The sequence below is a fragment of the Stenella coeruleoalba genome (assembly GCF_951394435.1).
Source record: "Stenella coeruleoalba genome assembly, chromosome: 18".
Classification (NCBI taxonomy): domain Eukaryota; kingdom Metazoa; phylum Chordata; class Mammalia; order Artiodactyla; family Delphinidae; genus Stenella; species Stenella coeruleoalba.
Window position 1 is genome coordinate 13,237,560 of NC_137164.1, and position 27,623 is coordinate 13,265,182.

Below are 27,623 nucleotides of genomic sequence, written 5' to 3' on the forward strand. Positions count from 1 at the left end.
TGTGATCCATATATAACATCTTCTCTCAAAGAATTTTAGAGTCTTTGGGGAGTTACAGATGCAAACACAACTAGAAAACCAGGTGGTAAGTAAAATAGAAGATGTACAAAATAGTGCAAGCAGAGAGTCTAGTGTACTTCAGTGATAGAGCAGTTAGGGTAGAGATGAATATGATTTCCATTTTATGGGAGAGAAATCAAAAAGAAAGATGAACTGGTCATGCAGCTACTGAATGTTAGCAGAAACACGAACCTAAACTTCTAACTTTGGACCCCAAGTTTTCCACTACATCATTCTCTTTCTATTTTCCCTACATTATTCCTTTTCTCACTCACACATTTTTCTACCTAACAAGCCAGGGGAAAATAATGGAAGAGAATCTTCTTATCTTTCCACCAAAGGAACCAACCTATTTATATTTGCAGCCATACGTTGCAGTCACAATTCACACTCCTGCGTAAGGTCAGCACCTCAATTTGGGGAGTTGACCCCCTTTTCTCTCAACTACTCAATTATTTCACTCCTGAAATTCTTCCCTTTCTCCCCTGCACTATTGTTTTCTCATTTTTAAATTGTTTCTGCTGTCATACTAACATGAGGTAAAATCCCATCCCCTCCAGCTTCTGTCCTATTTTTCTGCCTCATTTTATAGCCAAATTTCTGGGATTAATTTATAGTCACTGCCCCATTTCATCACCTCCTCTTCTCTCTTGAGCCCATTACAATTAGACCACTTTCCCACCACTTCAACGAAACTGCTTGTTAAGGTCATTTATGAGCTCTAGATGACCAAACCCAAGAGTTATTTCCCAGTTTTTATCTCATGCAACACAGTTGGAGAAATGGATAAGTATTAATAAATGAAGAATTGAAAGCCCTAGAGGCTCCCAGAGAAATCTGTTGATCATAGAAGCCCGAGTTTATGAAACTTTATGACCAAGAAGAACACCCACTTGATGAAGTCTTACTGCATCTCAAAAGGAGAATTTAGAAAAGGGTACTCCTAAGATTTGAGACTGGGTTTTAGTCATAGGGTCTTTGTAGAGTGGAAATTGGTTAAGTGTGGCATAGGTATGGAAGGTCAGAATTTGTAAACTGAGTTTCGCGGGGGGCAGGAGGGTGGGGAAAGAAAGTGGTCTTATCTTTGGAATATAGGAGCCATTCAGAGTTTATCTCTGGTCTTGTCTTGGAAAACATAAATCTCAAAGAGCTGCTCTTCAAATTTCTGAGCTTAGACAGTTTTGTTGCATGCTATGTCAATACTTTGGTACAGGTTATCTGTGTTGAGAATCACAGTATAGTTTTTTTTTTGCAAGAAGGGGCTTTTATTCCATCTCAAAAGGCTTCTTAGCCCTTTCATATCTAAGGGACCTGGAACATTTGGTCTGGCTACTCAGTTACTTCGACAGCCCTTTAAGAATGTTTTGATTCTCATCCTGACCCTTAAACTCACTTATAAGCATGCCTATCTATATATTTCCGCTTCTAAGAATCAATATTTTTAGTTGGATTTTCAAGCATATGTCTTCATTTCCTTGTACAGTGCCTCTTCAATGATATAAATAGCCTCCCATCTGAAGTGGAAGCATTGCCATGGCCTGAATTAATGATCGTGGCTCTAATGGTTACAGGCTTTCTCTCCTGGAACATCCCTAAAATCAGCCTCCTGGAACATCCCTAAAATCCTAAAAGTAACAAAAAAGCCACCGAGAGTGGAAGCAAACAATGTTCTATGGTTTGTATAATTTACCCCATAGGAAAGACTTAGACCAAGGGATGATTCTATCACTTCAATTATCTTATTTTCTATTCCACAGAAGTGTAGAAGCTAAAGGTTAGAAATGATGGGCAGTCCTGTTATGTACTGGTACTCAGTTAGCAGTGAGTAGGTATCACTGAATATCTACCAGTAGAGAAAGACAGAAGAAAGAAAGAAAAAAAATCTAAAAGACTAATAAAACACATTTGCTTTTCCAATATGCATTACATATCTTATGACTCCTGATAAGACCACGTATCATGTAATTTAATATTTTTTTGATGATTCAGTTATCATTATTATCAACTATTTTAATTATTATATTACAATGCACAAAAGCTCTCAGAATCTGGCTAAAGTTGTTTTATCTTATCCCAAATAAGTACTTTTCAAAGGTCTCACTGTATTGTGAGACAGCATAATAACAAACAAAAGTCCTGGAAATATGGAATGGATTGTAGAAAGATTTTAATAGAAATGAGTATAATTTTACAACAGACAATATCAGGGCTTCAAGAATTATGCGTTGATTACCTGGAGAATTTTCTTGGGATTAAGACTTCATCTGCCCATGGTGCCAGAGAGCTGACTGCCTGCTCTACCTGAGCATTTGAATGCATAACGCAGAAAAAACCAAGAATGCTGTACTGGGTTACCAGCATGTACTGTGATCCATCTTGGACAAGAGCCAGTAGGGCTGTTATCATCTTCCAGTAGTTAGAACATCATTACACAGTTTCTACAAATAGTTAGCTTTCATTCTGATGCAATTTTAACTGTAGCATTTGCCATAATAAGCTATGTAGGCTAAGAATACTGTCAACAAAAGTGTTAATCAGATGATTATTGTAACCAGTGTATTTGAGATTTTTTAAAGCTGTTCTGCAGCTTAACAAGCATGTGTCTGGCGTGACCTTTCTCTGCCAGTGGCAAGTTGTATTCACTGAAGGACAGTAAACATGAAAGGAGAAACTACACATCTTGGTGCTTTAACTTTTGCTACAGCTGTGCTTTGTTTAAAGCTTATAGATTTATGCAGCTGCTTCATGGTATCCTTTCCCTCCGTACCTGATGGGAAATATTGATATTTTGAGTTAAAGAAGATGACCAACTTTCCTTTTCAACATTTCATAAGCATGCCCTTAGAGCAGTTGCCTGTACTATCTTTGCTCATGTTATTTCCTAACTTATTATTAATACAAATCTTGCAAACACGGTATTGAACTTATACTTTTCTGTGGTAACCTTTTATTCTTATCTATAATGGAGATTTTGATTGTATATTACTTTGATTCTTCACATGTTTGTAATTTATCAAGCAGCCATTACCTGTAATTATAAGACAATATATTTTTATCATCTGACATGGTGGAATATTTCCAAGAATTGGCCTGATCCTCTCCACTAATATCCCTTCAGAAGTACAAACTCGGACAAAATGGCACTGATTCAAAATGCTAAACATCCTTGTGCGTTGTAAACTTGATCGGATTAGAAATTAACTTGCAATCCAATAGTAAATTAGGCACTTCAAGAGAAACATTAATGAAATGAAACCAATAATTTGGTTTTATACTGTATATTAAAGCAGTGATCTACTTAAGAAACTCTTATGACAGGAAAATATATTATATCCGTGAAAATATGAGTCTACAGTCCTGTTTATATGCAATTACAAAATGGGCTACTTTGAAGTCAGCTTTTATTTTTTCTGAGCAAAATTAACAGTCATTCTCTGTAGAATCAATTGGACAAAGCTGTAGTATACGCAACTCAGCATTTATGATTACAAAGTAAATGATCCAGCTTCAGGCATGGTAGTTAGATTAAAAAATAAATGTCATATATTAAGGTAAAGTCTAACTGGGAAGGCTGACTACTGCCTGAAGGTAGATTTTATCTAAGTATTTCAATATACATTACAAGTATTAAATACATTTTCTTCGAATTCACATAAGCTATGGATTAAGAAAGCTCTATATACAGCCAGAAAGTAAACCCTGGAAAGTATGCCAAAAACCTAGAAGAAATCAAGGGGTAAAAATGTAAATCAAAGAGCAGACCTAAAAGGAGGTAGTGTACAGTGTCTTGCCTTGTTTTCTCTTCATAGAAACTCGTGTCAGCTTCATGTGGGAGACGTAGCCCAGGCCCAATGCCTTGTGCTTGACACTTGGCTTCAGAGTCAGTAAATAAAACTGTCTTCCAACTTCCCTCAGTTTGCCTGACTTTAAATATCTCAACCATCCCACTATAAAAAGTCACAAAACCAATTGTAAGGGGAAAGAACACATCATACAAAGGCATCTTGAATCCCTTCACTACTCTCCATCCCCACTGCTCTCCTAGCATCAAAGTCTTTATTTAATCCTACGTCTAAACAGCTATCTCTGGTGCAAATGAACACTTGCAATGTTGATTCCAAGATACTGTAAGATCCTGAAGAGGTTTTAGATCTCTCCAAAGGTACTCACTTTTGTAAAACACATTGTATGCAGCTCCCTTTTAAAATACAGTTTTATACAGAACCCCATTATATAAACGAGGAAAAAAAGCAGATATTCCATGGTAGAATCCCAGGTGTCAGCCTTAGAGGAACTGGGTTCCCTAAACTATGTAAAACCCTTCAGGAGTACAATGGAGGGGATGTGATGTAGCAATTAGGAGGACGGACTAAGGAGTTAGATTGTCTGGTTTGGAATCTGAGCCCTGCCATTTTATAACTGTGTGAGGCCACTTAGGCTACTTAACTTCTCTATGTCTTGGTTTCCTCATCTGTAATTTAGAGGTATGAGAATTAAGTGAGTTAACATTTGTAAAGTATTTAGAGTACAGCAAGTCCCCTACATACGAACCTTCAAGTTGCGAACTTTCAAAGATGCATTCCATCAGCGTCAGGTGTGAGTGAAATTGCAGCTTGCCCTCCATCCCCTATTGCTGACGATCCTTCAGCTCTACCATCTCCCACCTCCTCTCCCTCCTTCAGTCAGTAACTCTTCTTGCCTGTTCACTGGATGCCAGCCCCAGGATGCCAGCTGTTGTACTGTACTACTGTACTTTTCAAGGTACTGTGAGATTTAAAATGTTTTCTTTATTTGTTGTGTTTGTTTGCTTTTTATGTATTATTTGTGTGAAAAGTATTATAAACCTATTACAGTACAGTACTGTATAGCTGATTGTGTTAGTTGGGTACGTAGGCTAACTTTGTTGGACTTAATGAACAAATTGGACTTAACAAATGTGCTCTCAGAACAGAACTTGTTCGTATGTAGGGAGACTTACTGTAGTCATATAACAGTGTTTGTCTAAAAAAAAGTCTTCCTTAATTTATTCATTTTAGTGTTCTTTGAAATGAAGAGTAAGAACATGTACTATTATAAGACAAGGTTTTATTGCCCAGGATATTATACTTCCTAGCCAGATTATTCCTCTGAAATCTACTATCCATTGGTTGGTCTTATCCTAGAGAAATCAATCACCACGGTGATTCCAGACCTGAACCTGTATGTTTTATGTGTATTCCTGGGTAATCCCAGGTGGGCTATGCCATTCTACAATACATTCATTTTTGAAGATTAATGAGAATTTTGAAAAAAAAACTATAAAAATAATTATTTCCAATTTAGAATCATTTTCTCAATCTGCTCTTCTCTGGCTTTCTCTACATATTAACATAATTAACACATAGACTAATATAGTGTTAATAATATCTCTCAAAAATATCCCAAGGCATTTTCAATGGCCTCCAACAATCACTGTGCAATTTTCACTCAGTCTGAAGCAGAGGTCAGCCAACCAACAGTCCTTTACCAACCAAGCCGTGTTTTCTACTTGTATATCTGGAGTTTGAATGAAGCCATCAAAAATCAGCCAGGATTAACATTTAGGAAGTAATCCTAGTACTAGTTTTCGTTAGCTTTTTTGTGTTTTGTTTTGTTTTTGTGATGATTTATAAGCCATTTATTTAGACCTAATATTAAACAGCCAGGTATGACAGGAGAGATGAAGGATGACGATGCCCATCCCACTGAAATGTCTGCTTGTGCACCTAATTGTCTGTTGCACGCTGCACATTCCCTTACTCCTAGCTGACGACTTTGGCTATTTAGGGTCTGTCATTCTCTGGCTTGCAAAGTAGATTTTTAATTTTGACAAATGTACAGCTGATAGTAGGGCATAAAGCTTCTGACATAGGAGAGAGAAATAGGGCATTTAATAGCATTTATTTCTGGGGGAAATTACAAGAATTTGCATTGAACTGAAGAAAATGACTGCAAAAGAGGGAAAGCACACTGTGTTGCAGAGACCAAAAAGCACATTCTGTCCCGGTACATTCATTACCCACTGGGTTCAAACGGAACACAGCTCTTTCTCCGGAGCCACCTCCGTGATTAGGGCTCTAAAGGATGGTGTCACGGTAAAATAAAAAGCTGGTTGGGAAAACTGCTAGTTGGTAGAATGCGTGTTTGAAGTTTTACAGCAGACACTGGGCTTGCATAATACCATCATTGCCTGTGACTACATCTGCATGTGTCTAGTTAGAAAAGGTCATTTAATTGCTGAGTCTTCTCAACAAAAAGAAAAAACCTGGCTAAAAGAATAAGATGGAGAAATGGCTAAAATAATGCCAATAGCTATTCAACACTACATGCTTTCAGTTACTTTCATATTACATTCTTGGCTCAAAGCAAACATTTCCCTTTCTTCTGCATTTTGCATGTTGGAAATGTGCAAACAGGAAAACAAACAAAATACTACAATGAGAAACTAGTTTTTAAATTCTTATTTATGAGATAATGGTTATTTTTCTGATTACAAAAATGACATCTGTTCATTGTATAATACATGGAAAAAAGGAAAGTGATCATAAGGAAATAAAAATAACCATTAATCTACTGCTAATATTTTAAGCAGATTCTTTTTCCTGTGTGTGTGTGTGTGTGTGTGTGTGTGTGTGTGTGTTCATGCATGTGTGTGTGTGTGTGTGTGTATCTGTTGGGGGGATATGAGAGTTAATAGTTCTATACCCTTTCATTTTACTTAAACTATACCGTATAACTTCCCCACATCATACACATATATGTTATATATATTATATTAATATATATTATATGTATGGACACCATGATTTATTTATTTAAACTTTTTACAATTATGGACATTTACAATCAAAGTTTTTTAAAGTATTATGATGAATATTGATGCACAAGTATCTTGTACGTAAGTTATTTCTCTAAGATAAATTCCCAGAAGTGTGAATGCACTATCAAAGTGAATGAAGATTTATGTCTCTCAATAACTTGATACCACTTTCCAGATAGGTTAATCAGTTTATACTAATACCAACAATGTATGCCACAAGTTTCATTCACCATGTCAGCCAAATATTATTATTAAATATATATGTATTCATATTTATGATAAATACATATTTGCCAATTTCAACGAACAAAAACCCAATATCATCCTGTTTTAACTGGCATTTGCTTTATATCCTTATCTTTATCTCTTGGATTTACGTAACTTGAAGAATGGAACAATCACAGACAGCCTTGCATGAGACAGAGTCCCATGGAGTCTATCTTGGTACGTGGACGATGTTCAGTAACCACAATTGACTATGACATAAGGCTGCCGGACTAGCGATGCACTTGACATACAGTGGTGACGCTGCCTGACTTTGAAGGTGACCAAGCTCAACTGAACGTGCTTCCGTTCACACAAGAATTCTATTCTGAAAACTTGTAAAGTGATTGTATGTTTCTTAATCAAGTCACATATCAAGTATCTCAAAGTAGTGCCCAAAGTAAATGAACTTAGAAATGAATCGTTTAAAAGTATTTCAGGTAAATCCAACACATAAACTTAAGTGTTATACACAAATCATCTAGTGTGAGCCTTACAAAAACATTAGGACCAACCCTTTGAGGATGGCATTTTTCTTAGTTTATTGTAGGATGAGGAAACTGAGGCTTATGATAATGAATGGGAAGATGATAAGGAAACATCTTCTATAAGTAAGTAACTTGCCCGTAGCACACAGCTACTGGGTACTGGCTAATGTGTTCTCTCTCTCATAAATATGCATATCTCTATATATATATGTGTGTATATACTCATACATACATATATGCACATACACATCACACGTATATACACAATACATATACATACACATATATGTTAATTAAATATGTGTACAAACATATGTATTCATATGAATTAAGTTTTTAATGAGTTCCAAAGTGTACGTGTGTGTTAGTGTTGTATGTTTGTATATATTTTATAATATATAATTATAATATATAATATATATATAATATAATATATATATACAAATATATATTCAGAGCCTCAGAAATGTTCCTGCATTCACTAATGACTAGCTAGGATAAAGAAGATTCCCTGCTTTTTGAGTCTGTTCTGTTATCTGTGACTCATCTTCAAGATGAACTTTCTTGCCCTTCATTAATCGAGTATAAATACATACATACAGATGACAGAAATACATACAGATGAGAGAAAGTCTGTCCTGGTGTCTCCTTGCACATGGAAGAGTACGTCAGGCAGATATCTATGCAGAGCGTCTGTTCAGTTCAGTTACCGTCAGCAGATCCAGACAATTCTATTTGCATAATGAACTCTCTGAGCTGTCTTTAAAGCCTCTGCCAGCAAAAATTAGAGAATAATCACCTAAGGATTATTGCTATGTCTCATTCAGTGAGCTCTCAGATGCTGTCTGCTCTGAGCTGAATTGCTGATCCCTAATATGAGTGTTCATGGTTTTCTAAGAGATCTAATGTGCAGTGAACTTTAGTTATCTTGTTGACATCTGGAGAATGGGTGTCAGGAAGTCAAGCCAGGCTAAGTGGGTAGAAAAAAGGGGGTGTCCACATTAATTATAGGTGAAACAGGCAAGAAATTGAATTGAAATGTTCAATAAATATTTATTGAGTACCCAATATAGAAAAATTTGGCCATATCATTCTAGAAAGGAAAAATTACCCAAGAGTGACTGAAAATTCCCCTTTTCACTGCTATTAGAACTCCCTTCACCATGTAAACTCATAATCTCAAAGGTCATTTGAGTAAGGTAGATACTGAGACATATTTAAAGGTAAATAAAAGCCATTGTTTAAAAGACATCTCAAATTATAATAAAAGTGATGTATATATATATATATATATATATATGCAAACATAATAGAGAGCTATAAAATGAAAAGTCAGAACTTTTCATTGTGAGAGAAAACTTCCTTGACTGTTTCTTTTTTAATACTCCTAGTTGTAAACTCAATAACTCTAAGTAATGTATATAAACCATTAATTCTTGATTTATAACTTTTTACGTATACTTATTTATTATCTAGTATGAAAAACACTTTACTCACACTATCCCCTCCAGCCATCCCTCCTCCCAAAATCTTTTTAACTATGAATGGTTGTTTGGGTCTGTTATTGTCTGTAAATTTAAAAATAACCTTAACATTTTTTTTTATAGGTTCAGGAACTTTAGGTAGTATCTCAATTTCCTCCTGTATAAGAAGAAACATGTCTATCCAATTCTATCTATTTCTTCCTTCCCTACACACCATCATCCAGCTGTACCCCTACTTTAATGTATTCAGAATTTATAGCACATACAATTTTTTATATTTAAAAATATTTTCATGCTTTGTCTATAGTAGCGTTTCAAAGTTCAGAAGCAATTTTGCCACCTTATCTGAAGGGACATTTAGCAGTGACTGGAGACATTTGAGATTGTCACAACTGGAGTGTTAAAGGCATCTAGTGGGTAGAGGCCAGGGATCTGCTAAACATCCTACAATGAACAGGACAGCCTCCTACAGCAAACAACTTATCTGGCCCAAACGTGAACAGTGCAGAGTTTGAGAAACCATGGGCTCTCTAGGGTTATTCAGGAAAAGTGAAATCCTCAAAGGATAATTTTTAAAATATCATGCAGGAGAATCCATTGAAGAGCCAGGTAGCAGGTTCTGTGTTGTTCAAAGAAGAAACTTGAAAGCACCAAGGCTGAATGGCGTCCATTTTCTTAAATTTCATCACTCAGTAGAAATCATGCCACATCACTTACTAATTGGATCATGATTTTTGTTCATTTTTATTATTCTTGGAATTTCTAATTGTTCATTTTAATCTCATGGAAGAAAGAAGTATATGCTGGGTTTTTTATTTTTTTAATTTTATTTTTTAAAATTTGTACGTCTTTATTAGAGTATAATTGCTTTACAATGGTATGTTAGTTTCTGCTTTATAACAAAGTGAATCAGTTATACATATACGTATGTTCCCATCTCTTCCCTCTTGCGTCTCCCTCCCTCCCACCCTCCCTATCCCACCCTTCTAGGTGGTCACAAAGCACTGAGCTGATCTCCCTGTGCTATGTGGCTGCTTCCCACGAGCTATCTACCTTACATTTGGTACTGTATATATGTCCATGCCTCTCTCTCGCTTTGTCACAGCTCACCCTTCCCCCTCCCCATATCCTCAAGTCCATTCTCTAGTAAGTCTGTGTCTTTATTCCTGTCTTACCCCTAGGTTCTTCATGACATTTTTTTTTCTTAAATTCCATATATATGTGTTAGCATACGGTATTTGTCTTTCTCCTTCTGACTTACTTCACTCTGTATGACAGACTCTAGGTCTATCCACCTCATTACAAATAGCTCAATTTCGTTTCTTTTTGTGGCTGAGTAATATCCCATTGTATATATGTGCCACATCTTCTTTATCCATTCATCCGATGATGGGCACTTAGGTTGTTTCCATCTCCGGGCTATTGTAAATAGAGCTGCAATGAACATTTTGGTACATGACTCTTTTTGAATTTTGGTTTTCTCAGGGTATATGCCCAGTAGTGGGATTGCTGGGTCATATGGTAGTTCTCTTTGTACTTTTTTAAGGAACCTCCATACTGTTCTCCATAGTGGCTGTACCAATTCACATTCCCACCAGCAGTGCAAGAGTGTTCCCTTTTCTCCACACCCTCTCCAGCATTTATTGTTTCTAGATTTTTCGATGATGGCCATTCTGACCGGTGTGAGATGATATCTCATTGTAGTTTTGATTTGCATTTCTCTAATGATTAATGATGCTGAGCATTCTTTCATGTGTTTGTTGGCAGTCTGTATAACTTCTTTGGAGAAATGTCTATTTAGGTCTTCTGCCCATTTTTGGATTGGGTTGTTTGTTTTTTGTTATTGAGCTGCATGAACTGTTTGTTGGAAGATTTTTAATCACAGTTTCAATTTCAGTGCTTGTGATTGGTCTGTTCATATTTTCTATTTCTTCCTGATTCAGTCTTGGCAGGTTGTGCATTTCTAAGAATTTGTCCATTTCTTCCAGGTTGTCCATTTTATTGGCATAGAGTTGCTTGTAGTAATCTCTCATGATCTTTTGTATTTCTGCAGTGTCAGTTATTACTTCTCCTTTTTCATTTCTAATTCTATTGATTTGAGTCTTCTCCCTTTTTTTCTTGATGAATCTGGCTAATGGTTTATCAATTTTGTCTATCTTCTCACAGAACCAGCTTGTAGTTTTATTGATCTTTGCTGTCATTTCCTTCATTTCTTTTTCATTTATTTCTGATCTGATTTTTATGATTTCTTTCCTTCTGCTAACTTTGGGGTTTTTTTGTTCTTCTTTCTCCAATTGCTTTAGGTGCAAGGTTAGGTTGTTTATTCGCGATGTTTCCTGTTTCTTAAGGTAGGATTGTATTGCTATAAACTTCCCTCTTAGAACTGCTTTTGCTGCATCCCATAGGTTTTGGGTCGTCGTGTCTCCATTGTCATTTGTTTCTAGGTATTTTTTAATTTCCTCCTTGATTTCTTCAGTTATCACTTCGTTATTAACTAGTGTATTATTTAGCCTCCATGTGTTTGTATTTTTTACAGATCTTTTCCTGTAATTGGTATCTAGTCTCATAGTGTTGCGGTCAGAAAAGATACTTGATACAATTTCAATTTTCTAAAATTTACCAAGGCTTGATTTGTGACCCAAGATATGATTTATCCTGGAGAATGTTCCATGAGCACTTGAGAAAAATTTGTATTCTGTTGTTTTTGGATGGAATGTCCTATAAATATCAATTAAGTCCATCTTGTTTAATGTATCATTTAAAGCTTGTGTTTCCTTATTTATATTCATTTTGGATGATCTGTCCATTGGTGAAAGTGGGGTGTTAAAATCCCCTACTATGAATGTGTTCCTGTCGATTTCCCCTTTTATGGCTGTTAGTATTTGCCTTATGTATTGAGGTGCTCCTATGTTGGGTGCATAAATATTTACAATTGTTATATGTTCTTCTTGGGTCGATCCCTTGATCGTTATGTAGTGTCCTTCTTTGTCTCTTCTAATAGTTTTTATTTTAAAATCTATTTTGTCTGATATGAGAATTGCTACTCCAGCTTTCTTTTGGTTTCCATTTGCATGGAATATCTTTTTCCATCCCCTTACTTTCAGTCTGTATGTGTCTCTGGGTCTGAAGTGGGTCTCTTGTAGACAGCATATATATGGGTCTTGTTTTTGTATCCATTCAGCCAATCTGTGTCTTTTGGTGGGAGCATTTATTCCATTTACATTTAAGGTAATTATCAATATGTATGTTCCTATTCCCATTTTCTTAACTGTTTTGGGTTCATTATTGTAGGTCTTTTCTTTCTCTTGTGTTTCTTGCCTGGAGAAGTTCCTTTAGCATTTGTTGTAAAGCTGGTTTGGTGGTGCTGAACTCTCTCAGCTTTTGCTTGCCTGTAAAGGTTTTAATTTCTCCATCGAATCTGAATGAGATCCTTGCTGGGTAGAGTAATTTTGATTGCAGGTTTTTCTCCTTCATCACTTTAAGTATGTCCTGCCAGTCCCTTCAGGCTTGCAGAGCTTCTGCTGAAACATCAGCTGTTAACCTTATGGGGATTCCCTTGTGTGTTATTTGTTGTTTTTCCCTTGCCACTTTTAATATGTTTTCTTTGTATTTAACTTTTGACAGTTTGATTAGTATGTGTCTTGGCATATTTCTCCTTGGATTTATCCTGTATGGGACTCTCTGTGCTTCCTGGACTTGATTAACTATTTCCTTTCCCATACTAGGGAAGTTTTCAACTATAATCTCTTCAAATATTTTCTCAGTCCCTTTCTTTTTCTCTTCTTTCTGGAACCCCTATAATTCGAATGTTGTTGCATTTAATGTTGTCCCAGAGGTCTCTGAGACTGTCCTCAGTTCTTTTCATTCTTTTTTCTTTATTCTGCTCTGTGGTAGTTATTTCCACTATTTTATCTTCCAGGTCACTTATCCATTCTTCTGCCTCAGTTATTCTGCTATTGATCCCATCTAGAGTATTTTTAATTTCATTTATTGTGTTGTTCATCATTGTTTGTTTCATCTTTAGTTCATCTATATCCTTGTTAAGTGTTTCTTGCATTTTGTCTATTCTATTTCCAAGATTTTGGATCATCTTTACTATCATTATTCTGAATTCTTTTTCAGGTAGACTGCCTATTTCCTCTTCATTTGTTAGGTCTGGTGGGTTTTTATCTTGCTCCTTCATCTGCTGTGTGTTTTTCTGTCTTCTCATTTTGCTTATCTTACTATTTTTGAGGTCTCCTTTTTGCAGGCTGCAGGTTCGTAGTTCCCGTTGTGTTTGGTGTCTGTCTCCAGTGGGTGAGGTTTGTTCAGTGGGTTGTGTAGGCTTCCTGGTGGAGGGGACTAGTGCCTGTGTTCTGGTGGATGAGGCTGGATCTTGTCTTTCTGGTGGGCAGGTCCACGTCTTGTGATGTGTTTTGGGGTATCTGTGGACTTATTATGATTTTAGGCAGCCTCTCTGCTAATGGGTGGGGTTGTGTTCCTGTCTTGCTAGTTGTTTGGCATAGGGTGTCCAGCACTGTAGCTTGCTGGTCGTTGAGTGAAGCTGGGTGCTGGTGTTGAGATGGAGATCTCTGGGAGATTTTTGCCATTTGATATTATGTAGAGCTGGGAGGTCTCTTGTGGACCAGTGTCCTGAAGTTGGCTCTCCCACCTCAGAGGCACAGCACTGACTCCCGGCTGCAGCACCAAGAGCCTTTCATCCACATGGCTCAGAATAAAAGGGAGAAAAAGTAGAAAGAAAGAATTAGTAGAAGTAGAAAGAAAGAAAGAAAGAAAGAAGGGAGGGAGGGAGGGAGGAAGGAAGGAAGGAGGGAAGGAAGGAAAAAAAGAAAGGAGATAAAGTAAAATAAAATAAAGATAAAATATAATAAAGTTATTAAAATAAAAAAATAATTATTAAGAGAAAAAGAATTAAAAAAAAAAACAAAAAACGGACAGATAGAACCCTAGGACAAATGGTGGAAGCAAAGCTATAAAGACAAAATCTCACACAGAAGCATACACATACACACTCACAAAAAGAAGAAAAGGGGGAAAAAATCATAAATCTTGCTCCCAAAGTCCACCTCCTCAATTTGGGATGATTCGTAGTCTATTCAGATATTCCACAGATGCAGAGTACATCAAGTTGATTGTGGAGCTTTAATCCGCTGCTTCTGAGGCTGCTGGGAGAGATTTCCCGTTCTCTTCTTTGTTCTCACAGCTCCCAGGGGCTCAGCTTTGGATTTGGCCCCGCCTCTGCGTGTAGGTCGCGGGAGGGCGTCTGTTCTTCGCTCAGACAGGATGGGGTTAAAGGAGCCGCTGATTCGGGTCTCTGGCTCACTCAGGCCGGAGGGGAGGGAGGGGCACGTAATGCGGGGCGGGCCTGCGGCGGCAGAGGACTGCGTGACGTGACGTTGCACCAGCCTGAGGCGCGCCGTGCGTTCTCCCGGGGAAGTTGTCCCTGGATCCCGGGACCCTGGCAGTGGCGGGCTGCACATGCTCCCCGGAAGGGGGGTGTGGATAGTGACCTGTGCTCGCACACAGGCTTCTTGGTGGCGGCAGCAGCAGCCTTAGCGTCTCCTGCCCGTCTCTGGGGCCCGCGCTGAGAGCCGCGGCCTGCGCCGGTCTCTGGAGCTCCTTTAAGCAGCGCTCTTAATCCCCTCTCCCAGCGCGCAGGAAACAAAGAGGGAAGAAAAAGTCTCTTGCCTCTTCGGCAAGTCCAGACTTTTCCCCGGACTCCCTCCCGGTCTGACCGAAGCCTGAGCCTCAGCTCCCAGCCCCGCCCGCCCCGACGGGTGAGCAGACAAGCCTCTCGGCCTGGTGAGTGGCGGTCGGCACCGATCCTCTGTGCGGGAATCTCTCCACTTTGCCCTCTGCACCCCTGTTGCTGTGCTCTCCTCCGAGTCTCCGAAGCTTTCCCCCGCAGCTCCCTCCCACTGGTTCCGGCCCCGTCCCTATCCTTTTGTCTCTGTTTATTCTTTTTTCTTTTGCCCTACCCAGGTACTTGGGGAGTTTCTTGCCTTTTGGGAGGTCTGAGGTCTTCTGTCAGCGTTCAGTAGGTGTTCTGTAGGAGTTGTTCCACGTATAGATGTATTTCTGCTGTATCTGTGGGGAGGAAGGTGATCTCCGCATCTTACTCTTCCGCCATCTTCCCCTCGTCCCTGGGTTTTTTATTATATGACTAGGATTATGCAGCTTCTTGATAAAAGGTCAGTATTAGACAAGCTGTTTCTTATGACTTGTGCATAGCTGTCATTCAGGGAATTTTTTTCTGTCTCTCATGCCCCTCCCCAATCTTTCTTAGATTTGATATCTTCATATCTTAGATTCCTTTTTAATTTTGCTGATATATATCCTCATGTAATTATATCAATAAAGAAGTAGGAGAGGTAGAAAGGTTTAAATACCTTCATACTCGATGGATTAGCAAGCTACAGAATCCCAGTTTCAAAACCACTGATCTCAAAACTTCTCGAATATTATTGCATTGTCATCAAGTATCTTGTGATCCTGACAAGAAGTTTCATGTCCGTCTCATTCCCATTCCTTTGGGGATACTCCCCCTTCAAAACTTTTGGAATTTCTCGTACGTCTTATTTGTACTTGTTAAGTTAGTATTGGCTGCAGCTGAAAAATGCAAGGTTAAATTAAACTAAAAAGGTGTTTATATGTTTCACATAAAAAAATTATGAAGATAGCTCTTCTGGGGTTGATTTGAGGGTTTTCAGCAAGCTCTTCTGGGATCCTCTAGGCTGTATTCTTTTTTATTGAAATATAGTTGATTTACAATATTGTATTAGTTTCAGGTGTATAGCATAGTGACTCTTTTTTTTTTTTTTGCAGATTATATTCCGTTGTAGGTTTTTACAAGATATTGGGTATAATTCCCTGTGCTATACAGTAAACCTTTGTTGCTTATGTATTTTGTGTATAGTACTTTGTATCTGTTGTCTATACTGTGCTCTTACGGTTGCAGATTAACTGCAGCAATTTAAGATGGTGACCTCCTGAGCATGTATCTTGCAGAAAGCATCAAGGACTTTTCCTCCTCTCCTTCCTCATCCTCTTTCTCCTTTTCCCTCTTCTTCTTCCTCGTTTCTCCATCCTCTTTATCCTTCTAGTCCTCCACTTCCTCTCTTTCTCTTCTCTTAATCAGAAAGAAATTATTTCCCTGAAAACCCCATTTAGCCACTGTCCCTTTCATATCATTGGCCGTAACTGGCAAACATCTGCACTCAATCACTGATCGAATAGATTATGGTCTATGACTTATCTCCTGTGGTTGCAGAATATCAGTCTCCTCTTATGATATTGTCTTCCCCTAGGTATCTGAACCTTTGTTCTGCTGTCGTTGAGCGTCAGGCTGTATCCAGCTCCATCTGCGATGCCTTGTACAACTGAAGATCGTTGGAATTGGATACCCTGCAGGTAATCTTTTAATATCCATTTCATCTTTTGCCTAAAGTGGTACTGTTTGAATCATTAATTACATCAGGAGTTAAAGATAACATAGTAAAAATGGATAGTGCTTGATTTTCATGTCATTTACTCATAGCAGTGAGAAGATTTGCATAGCATATGGGGTAAAGAGTCGAGGTTTCTTGCAGTGAGAGGTTACTGGCCGTAGGTCTCTATCCACCTTTGGCTCTTCAGGCTGCCTGAAGGCTTCTGTATGCCAGTGGAGAAGCTCTGCCTAAGACCGTGGATCACTCCTATGAGGAAGTGATCTCTGAGTTGTGTTTTTCAAGATGTGAGTCAAAAATGGTTTTTAGCACTTAGGACATCTTTCGTGGATTATGCAACAATAGCATTTTTAGACTTGATTGCTTTTGTATCTTGGTAATCCCTCTCTTTAGACTAGGTGTATTCTAGTAGTTTGAGTTATGTAACCTTCCTGATACTATGTCCTCCCAATCTCTTCTCCCTGTTCCTGCCAGGTTTGTTCTTAAGCATTATTTTCATCAAGTCTCTTTATTCTATGTCTTGCTACATCAAATTCAAGCACTTTAGTTTGGCTTTTACTGCGTCACATGATAGATGGATCCAGCTCCATATGCAGCTTTGGTTCTCAGTCTTTTCATGCGTTCATGCATTTATCCATTCCTTTACTTGTGCATCGCTGGTGTACTGGACTCCTATGCACCTGTTGTAGTGTTATGCATTATGGATTTATAAGTTCATAAGACATGCCCTCGATGAACTAGCAGTCACGTGTAGGAAAATAGATATGGAGATGGATTATCCTATACAGTGTGATAAAGGCTGTAATAGAGTTATGAATAAAGTGCAGCAGGAAGGGATTATCCTTTACTGGCCATTGCTCTTGGGTAAATAAGGGCACCTCACTGAGGGCTTTAGTAGTGCTTTATTATTTAAATGTCTTCATGTTTCTTAAAATGTCAGCCAGTGGAAGGGTGTTATTTCAAAAAGGAATCAGCTTGGATCGTTTGTTTACAGGAAGCATGTGGCAGGCAGTGTGATGCAGTGCACAGACACTGAAGAGCTGAATTCCAAAATGGCATAGAGTAAATCGTTTTACTACTTTGGGACTCAGTCGTCTCACCCGTAAAATAAGGACTTGGGCTAAATAGTCTTTAACGACCGTTTCTGGATTAGCAATGTAGTTGCATATTGGGCCACTGTGGTAACTGCCATTCTAGCTGTCTAGGTAAGAATATTTATTACCAGTTCCAAACAGATGGATTTGGAATCTGGGTTCCTCAGATAAGGGTGGTGTTGAAATACGCTTGGACTGGACTTCTTAACTTCACGTGTAAGGGAATCAGCCAGGAATGACAGGAACTGCAAAGTGTCACAAGCTTCCTTCCTTTTACGGGATTGGGTGTAGGAGGCAACCATCTGAGCACCAGGGGAGTAGAGCAGGCCATGAGACGCATGCCTCCTTTCGAGTCCTGATGCTTTTCCTCCTGGAAAGGCCACTGGCCAGATGACGAAGTGACACTCCTTGCTGGGAACACTTAAAAAGAAGGATGCTTAATTGGAATTGGAATGAGCTGTATTTGTTTTTTACTTAAGGCAGAAGCTTTAAAGTTGTTGGATATCCCACACCTCACTGAGTCTGACTTCCTTCTGCATTTTACTCCTTAAATCTTCTTAAAGTTTCTAATGTTTTGTATATTTTTCCCACAGATAGTACCTTCCAAAGATAACTTGCATTTCCCTATGAATGTCTTAAAGCCTTTTTGATGATTACAGGATGGCTAGATGGTCAGAGCTCAGCTCCTTTACCGTGTTCTTCGCATCCAATGTGTGTGTATATATTTTTTCTCAATAAAATGTACTCAATGAAGTGGACACTGAGACCAGAGTGTCTCCTATTTCCGTGACAGTGATAGGCATCATGAAGTCAGTCATTTTTCTAAGATTCTGGTAGCCATACTGATTAATCCTCTCACAAAGTTACCTCAGGAACCCTTAGAAAGATTATAACCCCTAAGATGATGTGCTAATGACACCAAAAATTCATATCGACCTTGTCCCAAACTGTGACAGAAAGACTATGGCTAGAGAAAAATCTCTTGGCTATGAAACATTTTTAGATCTAGTGGGAGCCAGAGTTGAGGTAAAACAGAAAGTGAACAAATCCTCAAGTTGGGTCTGGGGAGGGAACAGAGCAAGCAAAATCAGGGACACAGAAAAGACACAGAAAAGAGGCAATAGGGGTTACCAGTACAAGAGTGAGGATCTGGGGTAGATATTTGGAACTGGAATATGAATCCAGAGATTAAAAAAAAAAGATAAACGAAAAGCAGACCCAGCAGTGGGACTGGGCAAGTCAGATGCTGTTGAGGTTGAATGCCAGATGTGGACTCTTTCCCCAAAATTTATTCATTTACTCTCTTTGGCTGGCTGACTCCACTTAAAAGGCCAGGAGAGGGATTTCCCTGGTGGCGCAGTTGTTAAGAATCCGCCTGCCAATGCAGGGGGCACAGGTTAGACCCCTGGTCCGGGAAGATCCCACATGCCACGGAGCAACTAAGCCCGTGAGCCGCAACTTCTGAGCCTGCGTGCCACAACTACTGAAGCCCGCGCACCTAGAGCCCGTGCTCTGCAACAATAGAAGCCACCACAATGAGAAGCCCACGCACCGCAACAAAGAATAGCCCCCCTGCTCGCCGCAACTAGAGAAAGCCTGCACGCAGCAACAAAGACCCAATGCAGCCAAAAAATTAATTAATTTTTTAAATTAAAAAAATAAAAGGCCAGGAGAGGCACTAACCAATAGTGTTCCAAGGTTCTGTTACGAGAGGACTGGATGGTGGAGAATAATTCTCTTTAGGAGAAAACAGTTTCCGGAGTCTGTGTTAGTAGAATGATCTGATGGATAATATAGTTTTACCAAGAATAAATTTGAATCCTGATGAAAAAAAATGGCTCTAGAGATTATATCGGTGCCAGAGAATAATATCTGTAAGAGACAGAATACAGGGAAGTAGCTAAAGCAGAAAAAAATCAAGGAAATATCAATGGATAAGGAAAGGTCCAACTTCAAAAATCTCAGAGAAATGACAAGACTAGAAACAGGGCTAGACATGTCAAAGGTGACTTTTTTCATTTTCTGTCTTTTATACTCTAAATTACATGAGGAACAGTGGGTTTATATTTGGGGCAAGAGGCCAAAAAGTGCCCTGCATGTGGTAGCTCTTAATGAAAACTAGTACAAAACGGTTGGACTAGGATAGGATTTTTTTTTGCGGTACGCGGGCCTCTCACTGTTGTGGCCTTTCCCGTTGCGGAGCACAGGCTCCGGACGCGCAGGCTCAGCCGCCATGGCTCACGGGCCCAGCCGCTCCGCGACATGTGGGATCTTCCCGGACCGGGGCACGAACCCGTGTCCCCCCCATCGGCAGGCAGACCCCCAACCACTGCGCCACCAGGGAAGCCCAGGATAGTATTTTAAAATATTAGAGATTCTCTCTCCTGTACTTTCGTCAGAAATTTTAAAATTTAAAAACAATGCATTTTTATGAAATGCTGCAAATATGGATTTATTTAATAAGTTTAGAAACATATGCATTATAATATTTAAAATTGTATCTGTAAGATATATACAATTTTTCAGTTGGTGTTTTTCTTCGCATCAGCAACCTGATCCATCCCTACAACCCAATCCATGTAGTTCTGGATGCCAGTTACAGCTCTCTATCACCACCACTAATTTAGGTTAGTCCATGTGACTTAAGAATATTCTATTCCCCTGGCCACAGTAATTGATCCATGGATAGTCTATGATGGAAGCCAAGCCAATCAGGATCTTACTCTATATTTCCCATACTGACACTGGAATGGAAAATCTTCTACAACCCACCACCTGATACCCACACATAGAGTTGAACGTGCACTGTTGCTTATCTAGAATGATGCAGCCCTAGGGCTCCCTACAGACGTATTCCAACCCCAGGGTATAAAGCTCTGTGTAAAAGAGAATATAATCAATACCGACTGTAGTAGGGATAGGAATGAAGAGTAGTTGGTTAGAAGCTAAAACACTTCTAAGTCTCCAGATGCTGAGGTTTCTTAAAACCAACGTCACTCCTGCCCTTCAGAGTTAACTAATGGATAGTTAAAATAATCTCCCTTCATTTTTTACTAAAACTAGTTTCAATCATACTGTACTTGTACATGAAAAAATATTGTGAAAACATAGTATCTTGAAGGTAAGTCATTGTTTCTGAGAAGACTGCATTTTTTAAATTTTATACCAGATTAAATGTGTAGCAGAACTAAACAATCACAGTAAATTCAACGTCCTTATGACACTGATGTAATTTTACTAGTAAAAACTTTTAATTTTGTGCCTTTTTGTGCCTATTTCCTACAGGCTGGAAATAAAAGTAGGGAAACAAACAAACAAACACAAAACTAAGCACTAGTCTTTCTTACCCATAAAATCAGTTTGTTTACCTCTGAATAAAACATTCAGTAGCAAAGTTCTTACTCTATTAAGCCTGTTAATTATCTTGTGGTGTGACCCCCCCCCCCAATTTGTGAATCAGGAGTAGTGTGGAAGAAGACAGTTGAACTGTTAATTTATAATTACTCTTAAAATAGTAGTTTTCTTCGCTATGGATAATATATCTAGGCTTTTCTCTATTGTCCAAGATAGATGCTCTGTTATAATAAGTTCTAAGCAAATGTTTTGTAAAGTTTAACGTCAGTGCTATTTTTGGGAAGTCACTTGTCAGAATTCATTTAATGAAATACTTTCTCAGGGTTTTGCAAGCTAGACTGGTCTTCTGGGATCTTTAATCCCTCATTAAAAAAACAAGTAAATAACATCCATGACATTAGTGTTCCCATTAAATAATGACATATTTTCATCTTGCATATTATCCCTAGATAATCAAAGGAATCATACACTTATCAAAAAATTTAAGTGAGTGTGTAAATTCCTCCTACACCTTCAGCATTGCTTAAATATCAGCCCTTCTTTAGAGTTCTTGAAGCTGACACTAGTGGGAAAATATTGGAGAAGAAGAATGGGGAGACATAATACACTTAATATTTATTTGTGATAGCTCTGTGATTGCTATCTGTCCTTCTCATCATGGCATGCCCAGGCCCTAATATGGTGCTGCTGTGCACATATAGGTACTTAAAGATACTTACTAGCCTGCATGGCCATGAATCTATCATGGTCTTAACCAGTGTTCCTCTTTCTGTGTTTACCCTTCTGCTTTCCTTGCCCAACCTATTTAACAAAGCCATGCCAAAGAAGTAATATTTCTGCATCGAATATGTCCATACCTAAAATTACATTTGCATTTGTTCACTTCATTATTGTGAAATGTAAAGTCATGAGAGTAGGAGTTTCTTTGGTCGGTTCATTGCTATAGCTCTGGGAAGCTACCTTGGGGAATGCCATTGAAGGCATTCAATAAGTACTTTATAAAAAAACGAATAAATGAATTGATACATATAGTTTGAAAGGAAAGGGAGGAACAGATGTAAGAAACATTAAGATGGATATTTCGTAATACTGGGTAATTTATTGTATAGAGAAGGTGAGATAAAGTTTGTTCTATCTCCAGAAATCAGTAGATGATTGGGATAATGAGTTTGTCATTAACTGAGATAGAAAGCAGATTTGAGGTGAAGGTGGGAGAAAGGAGAGAAAAAGTGTTTATTTTGAGAGCCTGCCCAGCTGTCCTCGTGGGGAAGTCAATTAGATAGGCAGAAAGGAAACTTTGAAGACTAGGAGAGAAATATTGACGAGAAAAGTAGATTGCAATATGATTGTCATATAACTCATGGTTTAAATGTTTACATATATTATTTCTTCTGCCTAGAATAATTGCCTTTTCTTCATATATTTTGACAAATGTTCTATTTGCTCTTCATGGTCCAGATCAATGGTATTCTCATTTGGGAAATCTAATTGACAGAAGGATATTTGGTCATTTCTCCTTGGTACCATCATTTTATTATTTCTTGAACACAGTAGTACACTTACGGCATAGCATTACAAACAATAAATTATATTCTTGTCTGCTCTAATCCTCATGTCCATACATACTTAGCTAAATGTGATGGCAAGGGACATATTTATCACTGAATAATAACTTTAATTATAGTAATGAGCACTTTTATAGCTGAATGAATGAAAACTGTGTATGGAATCAGTAAGCAAGAAATTGAAGAAAAGCTGATACTGGAACACTGGGGAAAGCTATATTAAAATGGATGAAGAAATGGAATTTATGATTGATAAAGAGAGAACCATAAAGAAGATTGAGATGGAGCAGTGGGGTAGGAAATGAAACAAGAAAATGAATTGCTAATTCTTATAGAAGGAGACTTCGAGAACAAGGTGCTACATAAGTCAAAACATGAAAAACAGTCAAGTAGTACATTGCCAGAGACAAGACCCTTGAGTTCTAACTGATGCAGGGCACTAGTGACCTATGAGACAACTGTTTTGTAGAATAAAAGGGATAGAATCAAGACTGAAGAAAGAATAAGAGAAATATAATAATGAGCAGAAGATGCAGTCTTTCCAAAAAGAAAAGGGCATGATGAAAAGAGATGTAATAATTATTCAAACAGCTGCAGGATCCTTAAAGATGCTGGATTCTTAGTTTACTTTCAATACAGAGGTGAATTGGGATACTATGTTCTTTAAAAGAAATACCCAGATTAGCAGATGCAAACTATTATATATAGAATGGATTAATAACAAGGTTCTACTATATAGCACAGGGAACTATATCCAATATCCTGTGATAAACCATAATGGAGAAGAATATAAATAGGTAGATAGATATAACTGAATTGCTTTGCTGTACACTAGCAATTAACACAACACTGTAAATCAACCATACTTCAATAAAATAAAAAACAAACAAAAACAAACAAGAAAAGAAGCTACCCAATGTAAAAGAAGAGGCCAAAACTACAAGAGAAGAGACACTTAATGGAACAATATCTCAGAGCATGTAGGAGAGGAGAGGAATACGAATGAAGGTGGGGAGGGGATTCAATCGGTTTTGGAAAAAAAGGAAGGCTAGCTCTTTGAAATGGGTGGAAAGAAGAAATAGTGAAAGTAAAGGGATTTATTATTCTGTTAAAAGGAAAAATTGAGGGCATTGCATAGAATAAGAGTTTTAAAATTCAATGTTATTAGATAGATACAATGGCAATAATTTTATCTGTGTCAAAAAAGATTACCAGTTAGATGTAAGCAGAAACGTACAAATAATAATAGTCTTCCTATGATGTAACTGAAATACCGTAAAAATCTTAATGACATTTACGAAATCTTTTAGAAGACCAGAATACCCCTTTTGAGATTTTGATTATCTTAATATTTTAATATTATAATTACAGCATGTCAGTACTCTATTTAAAATGAAATTATCAAAGCTCAGAGGAAACTGATTCTTGTGCATCCATAATTTCATACAATATAATTTTAGAGCTTGAGCTATTTTTATGTTATCATTTTAGTCTTAGAAACATAGTTGAAATTCTAAGGACTTGTATTTTTCATTTTTCAAGAGGCTTTTAAAGATAATCTTTGCTTTTAAAGTGCCCTTGTCCCTGAATACACATTTATCTGAAGTAAATCAAATCGCTTCTGGTGGAATAAAATGGTTCATGAGGTTTTCGTAAACATATCATAACAAAACTGTATCCTCCAAAACACGTGTTTTATAAAACTCTTCCATAGAGTCCATTTTACCTTATAGGGATTAGGACATTTTTAATTATATTGAATGATAGATGCTTTATTGATTTCATTTGAGTATTTACCTAAATGTCATTTCAAAGTGGCCTTCCTCAACTACCCTATTTAAAATAGTTCCTCAACAAAATGTAAACTCTTTGACATCTGGGGAGTTGCTTTGTTCATCAGTACATCTCCGGGCCCAGAAAGACGGTCTTTCTTGCCAAATCAACAACTGTGTTTAGGAGATGTATATACTTCTGACAATGATGTTACCACTGATTAAAACAATGGTGGTCCCAGGCTGTGTGGGCAAGAAGGCTGGGTCTCCAGGGATGTGGTCCAGCATCGCTAGACGTGAGTCTTGCCAGACATTCAAGTCTCAAGGAAGTTGTTGAGACCTGCTATGTTCCAGGCACTTTACTAGTTCCAGCATATTCCCTGACCCAAAGGAAAATCCAGCTTAACAGAGCAGGCTGAACTGGGACAAAGAGTAACCCTGTGTATGAAGAGCGGGCCGTAGGAACCAGGGGAAGAAATAGCTAATTCCACTGAGAAGCAAGGGGGAAGATTCACCAAGGGAAAGCAAAATTAATATTGGAAGAATTTGTTAGAAAGGAGACCTGACTGCAACTGCTGGATTGCTACAAGGCTGAGGGACAAGAACAAGGCTGGCCACCATTCAGCAGCAGACCCTCTTGAGACTGTCTGCTTGCCCTTGCTCCTGCTGAGTTACCACAGGTGGAAGCAGGAGGTGGGCTCAGCAGCAGCCAACAGACCATGATCCAGGAGGTGCAGTGAGGGACAGAACTGCTGCCATGTGGCTGACAGGTTCTCGGTGCTCTGGCCAGGTGTCAGCCCTGAGCCTCTGAGGTGGGAGAGCCGAGTTGAGGACATTTAATCATCCGAGACCTCACAGCCCCACATAACATCAATCAGCGAGAGGTCTCCCAGAGATCTCCGTCTCAATGCTAAGACCCAGCTCCACTCAACGACCAGCAAGCGCCATTGCTGGACACCCCATGCCAAACAACTAGCAAGACAGGAACACAACCCCACCCATTAGCAGAGAGGCTGCCTAAAGTCATAATAAGTTCACAGACACCCCAAAACACACCACCAGACATGGTCCTGCCCACCAGAAAGACAAGATCCAGCCTCATCTGCCAGAACAAAGGCACCAGTCCCCTCCACCAGGGAGGGGACCTACACAACCCACTGCACCAACCTTACCCACTGGGGTCCAACACCAAAAACAACGGGAACTACGAAATTGCAGCATGCAAAAAGGAGACACCCCCCCCCCCCCGCCAAAGCAGTAAGTTAAGCAAAATGGAAGACAGAGAAATACGCTGCAGATGAAGGAGCAAAGTAAAAACCCACCAGACCAAACAAATGAAGAGGAAATAGGCAGTCTACCGGAAAAAGAATTCAGAGTAATGGTAGTAAAGATGATCCAAAATCTTGGAAAGAGAATGGAGAAAATACAAGAAACATTTAACAAGGGCCTAGAAGAATTAAAGAGCAAACAAACAATGATGAACAACGTAATAAATGAAATATAAAATTCTCTAGAAGGAATCAATAGCAGAATAACTGAGGCAGAAGAACGGATACGTGACCTGGAAGATAAAATAGTGGAAATAACTACCACAGAGCAGAATAAAGAAAAAAGAATGAAAAGAATTGAGGACAGTCTCAGAGACCTGTGGGACAACATTAAATGCACCAACATTCGAATTATAGGGGTCCCAGAAGAAGAAGAGAAAAAGAAAGGGACTGAGAAGATATTTGAAGAGATTCTAGTTGAAAACTTCCCTAACATGGGAAAGGAAATAGTCAATCAAGTCCAAGAAGCACAGAGAGTCTCATACAGGATAAATCCAAGGAGAAACACGCAAGACACATATTAATAAAACTATCAAAAATTAATTACAAAGAAAATATAATAAAAGCAGCAAGGAGAAAGCAACACATAACATAAAAGGGAATCCCCATAAGATTAACAGCTGATTGTTCAGCAGAAAATCTGCAAGCCAGAAGGGTGTTGCAGGACATATTTAAAGTGATGAAAGGGAAAAACCTACAAGCAAGATTACTCGGCCCAGCAAGGATCACATTCAGATTCGACGGAGAAATTAAAACCTTTACAGATGGGCAAAACCTAAGACAATTCAGCACCACCAAACCTAATTTACAACAAATGCTAAAGGAACTTCCCTAGGAAGGAAACACAAGAGCAGGAAAAGACCTACAAAAACAAACACAAAGCAATTAAGAAAATGGTAATAGGAACATACATATCAATCATTACCTTGAATGTAAATGGATTAAATGCTCCAACCAAAAGACATAGGCTGGCTGAATGGATACAAAAACAAGACCCGTATATATGCTGTCTACAAGAGACCCACTTAGGAACTAGGGACACATACAGACTGAAAGTGAGGGGATGGGAAAAGATATTCCATGCAAATGGAAATCAAAAGAAAGCTGGAGTAGCAGCTCTCATATAGTCTATCAAAATAGACATTAAAATAGAGACTATTACAAGAGACAAAGAAGGACACTACAAAATGATCAAGGGATCAATCCAAGAAGAAGATATAGCAATTGTAAATATTTATGCACTCAACATAGGAGCACCTCAATACATAAAGCAAATGCTAACAGCCATAAAAGGGGAAATCAACAGGAACACAATAATAGTAGGGGACTTTAACACCCCACTTTCACCAATGGACAGATCACCCAAAATGAAAATAAATAAGGAAACACAAGTTTTAAATGACACATTAAACAAGTTGGACTTAATTGATATTTATAGGACATTCCATCCAAAAACAACAGAATACACTTTCTTCTCAAGTGCTCATGGAACATTTTCCCGGATAGATCATATCTTGGGTCACAAATCAAGCCTTGGTAAATTTACGAAAATTGAAATCATATCAAGTATTTTCACAAGACCACAACGCTATGAGACTAGATATCAATTACAGGAAAAAACACAAACACATGGATGCTAAACAGTACACTATTAAATAACTAAGAGACCACTGAAGAAATCAAGGAGGAAATTAAAAATACCTAGAAACAAATGACAATGAAAACACGATGACCTAAAACCTATGGGATGCACCAAAAGCAGTTCCAAGAAGGAATTTTATAGCAATACAATCCTACCTCAAGAAACAAGAAACGTTTCAAATAAACAAATAACCTTACACCTAAAGCAATTAGAGAAAGAAGAACAAAAAAACCCAAAAGTTAGCAGAAGGAAAGAAATCGTAAAGATCAGACCAGAAATAAATGAAAAA

The 27,623-nt window shown here is 38.2% G+C and overlaps 1 long non-coding RNA gene across 1 annotated transcript in view; it reads left to right on the forward strand.

Moving 5' to 3' along the window:
* Positions 1 to 14,536: 14,536 nt before the first annotated feature.
* LOC307176638 overlaps positions 14,537 to 27,623 on the forward strand; it is a 159,701-nt gene continuing 146,614 nt past the window's right edge. Inside the window, exons 1-2 of the long non-coding RNA XR_013824852.1 lie at positions 14,537 to 14,936; positions 16,442 to 16,544. This is a non-coding gene — a long non-coding RNA (uncharacterized lncRNA). The remainder of the gene's footprint in view (positions 14,937 to 16,441; positions 16,545 to 27,623) is intronic.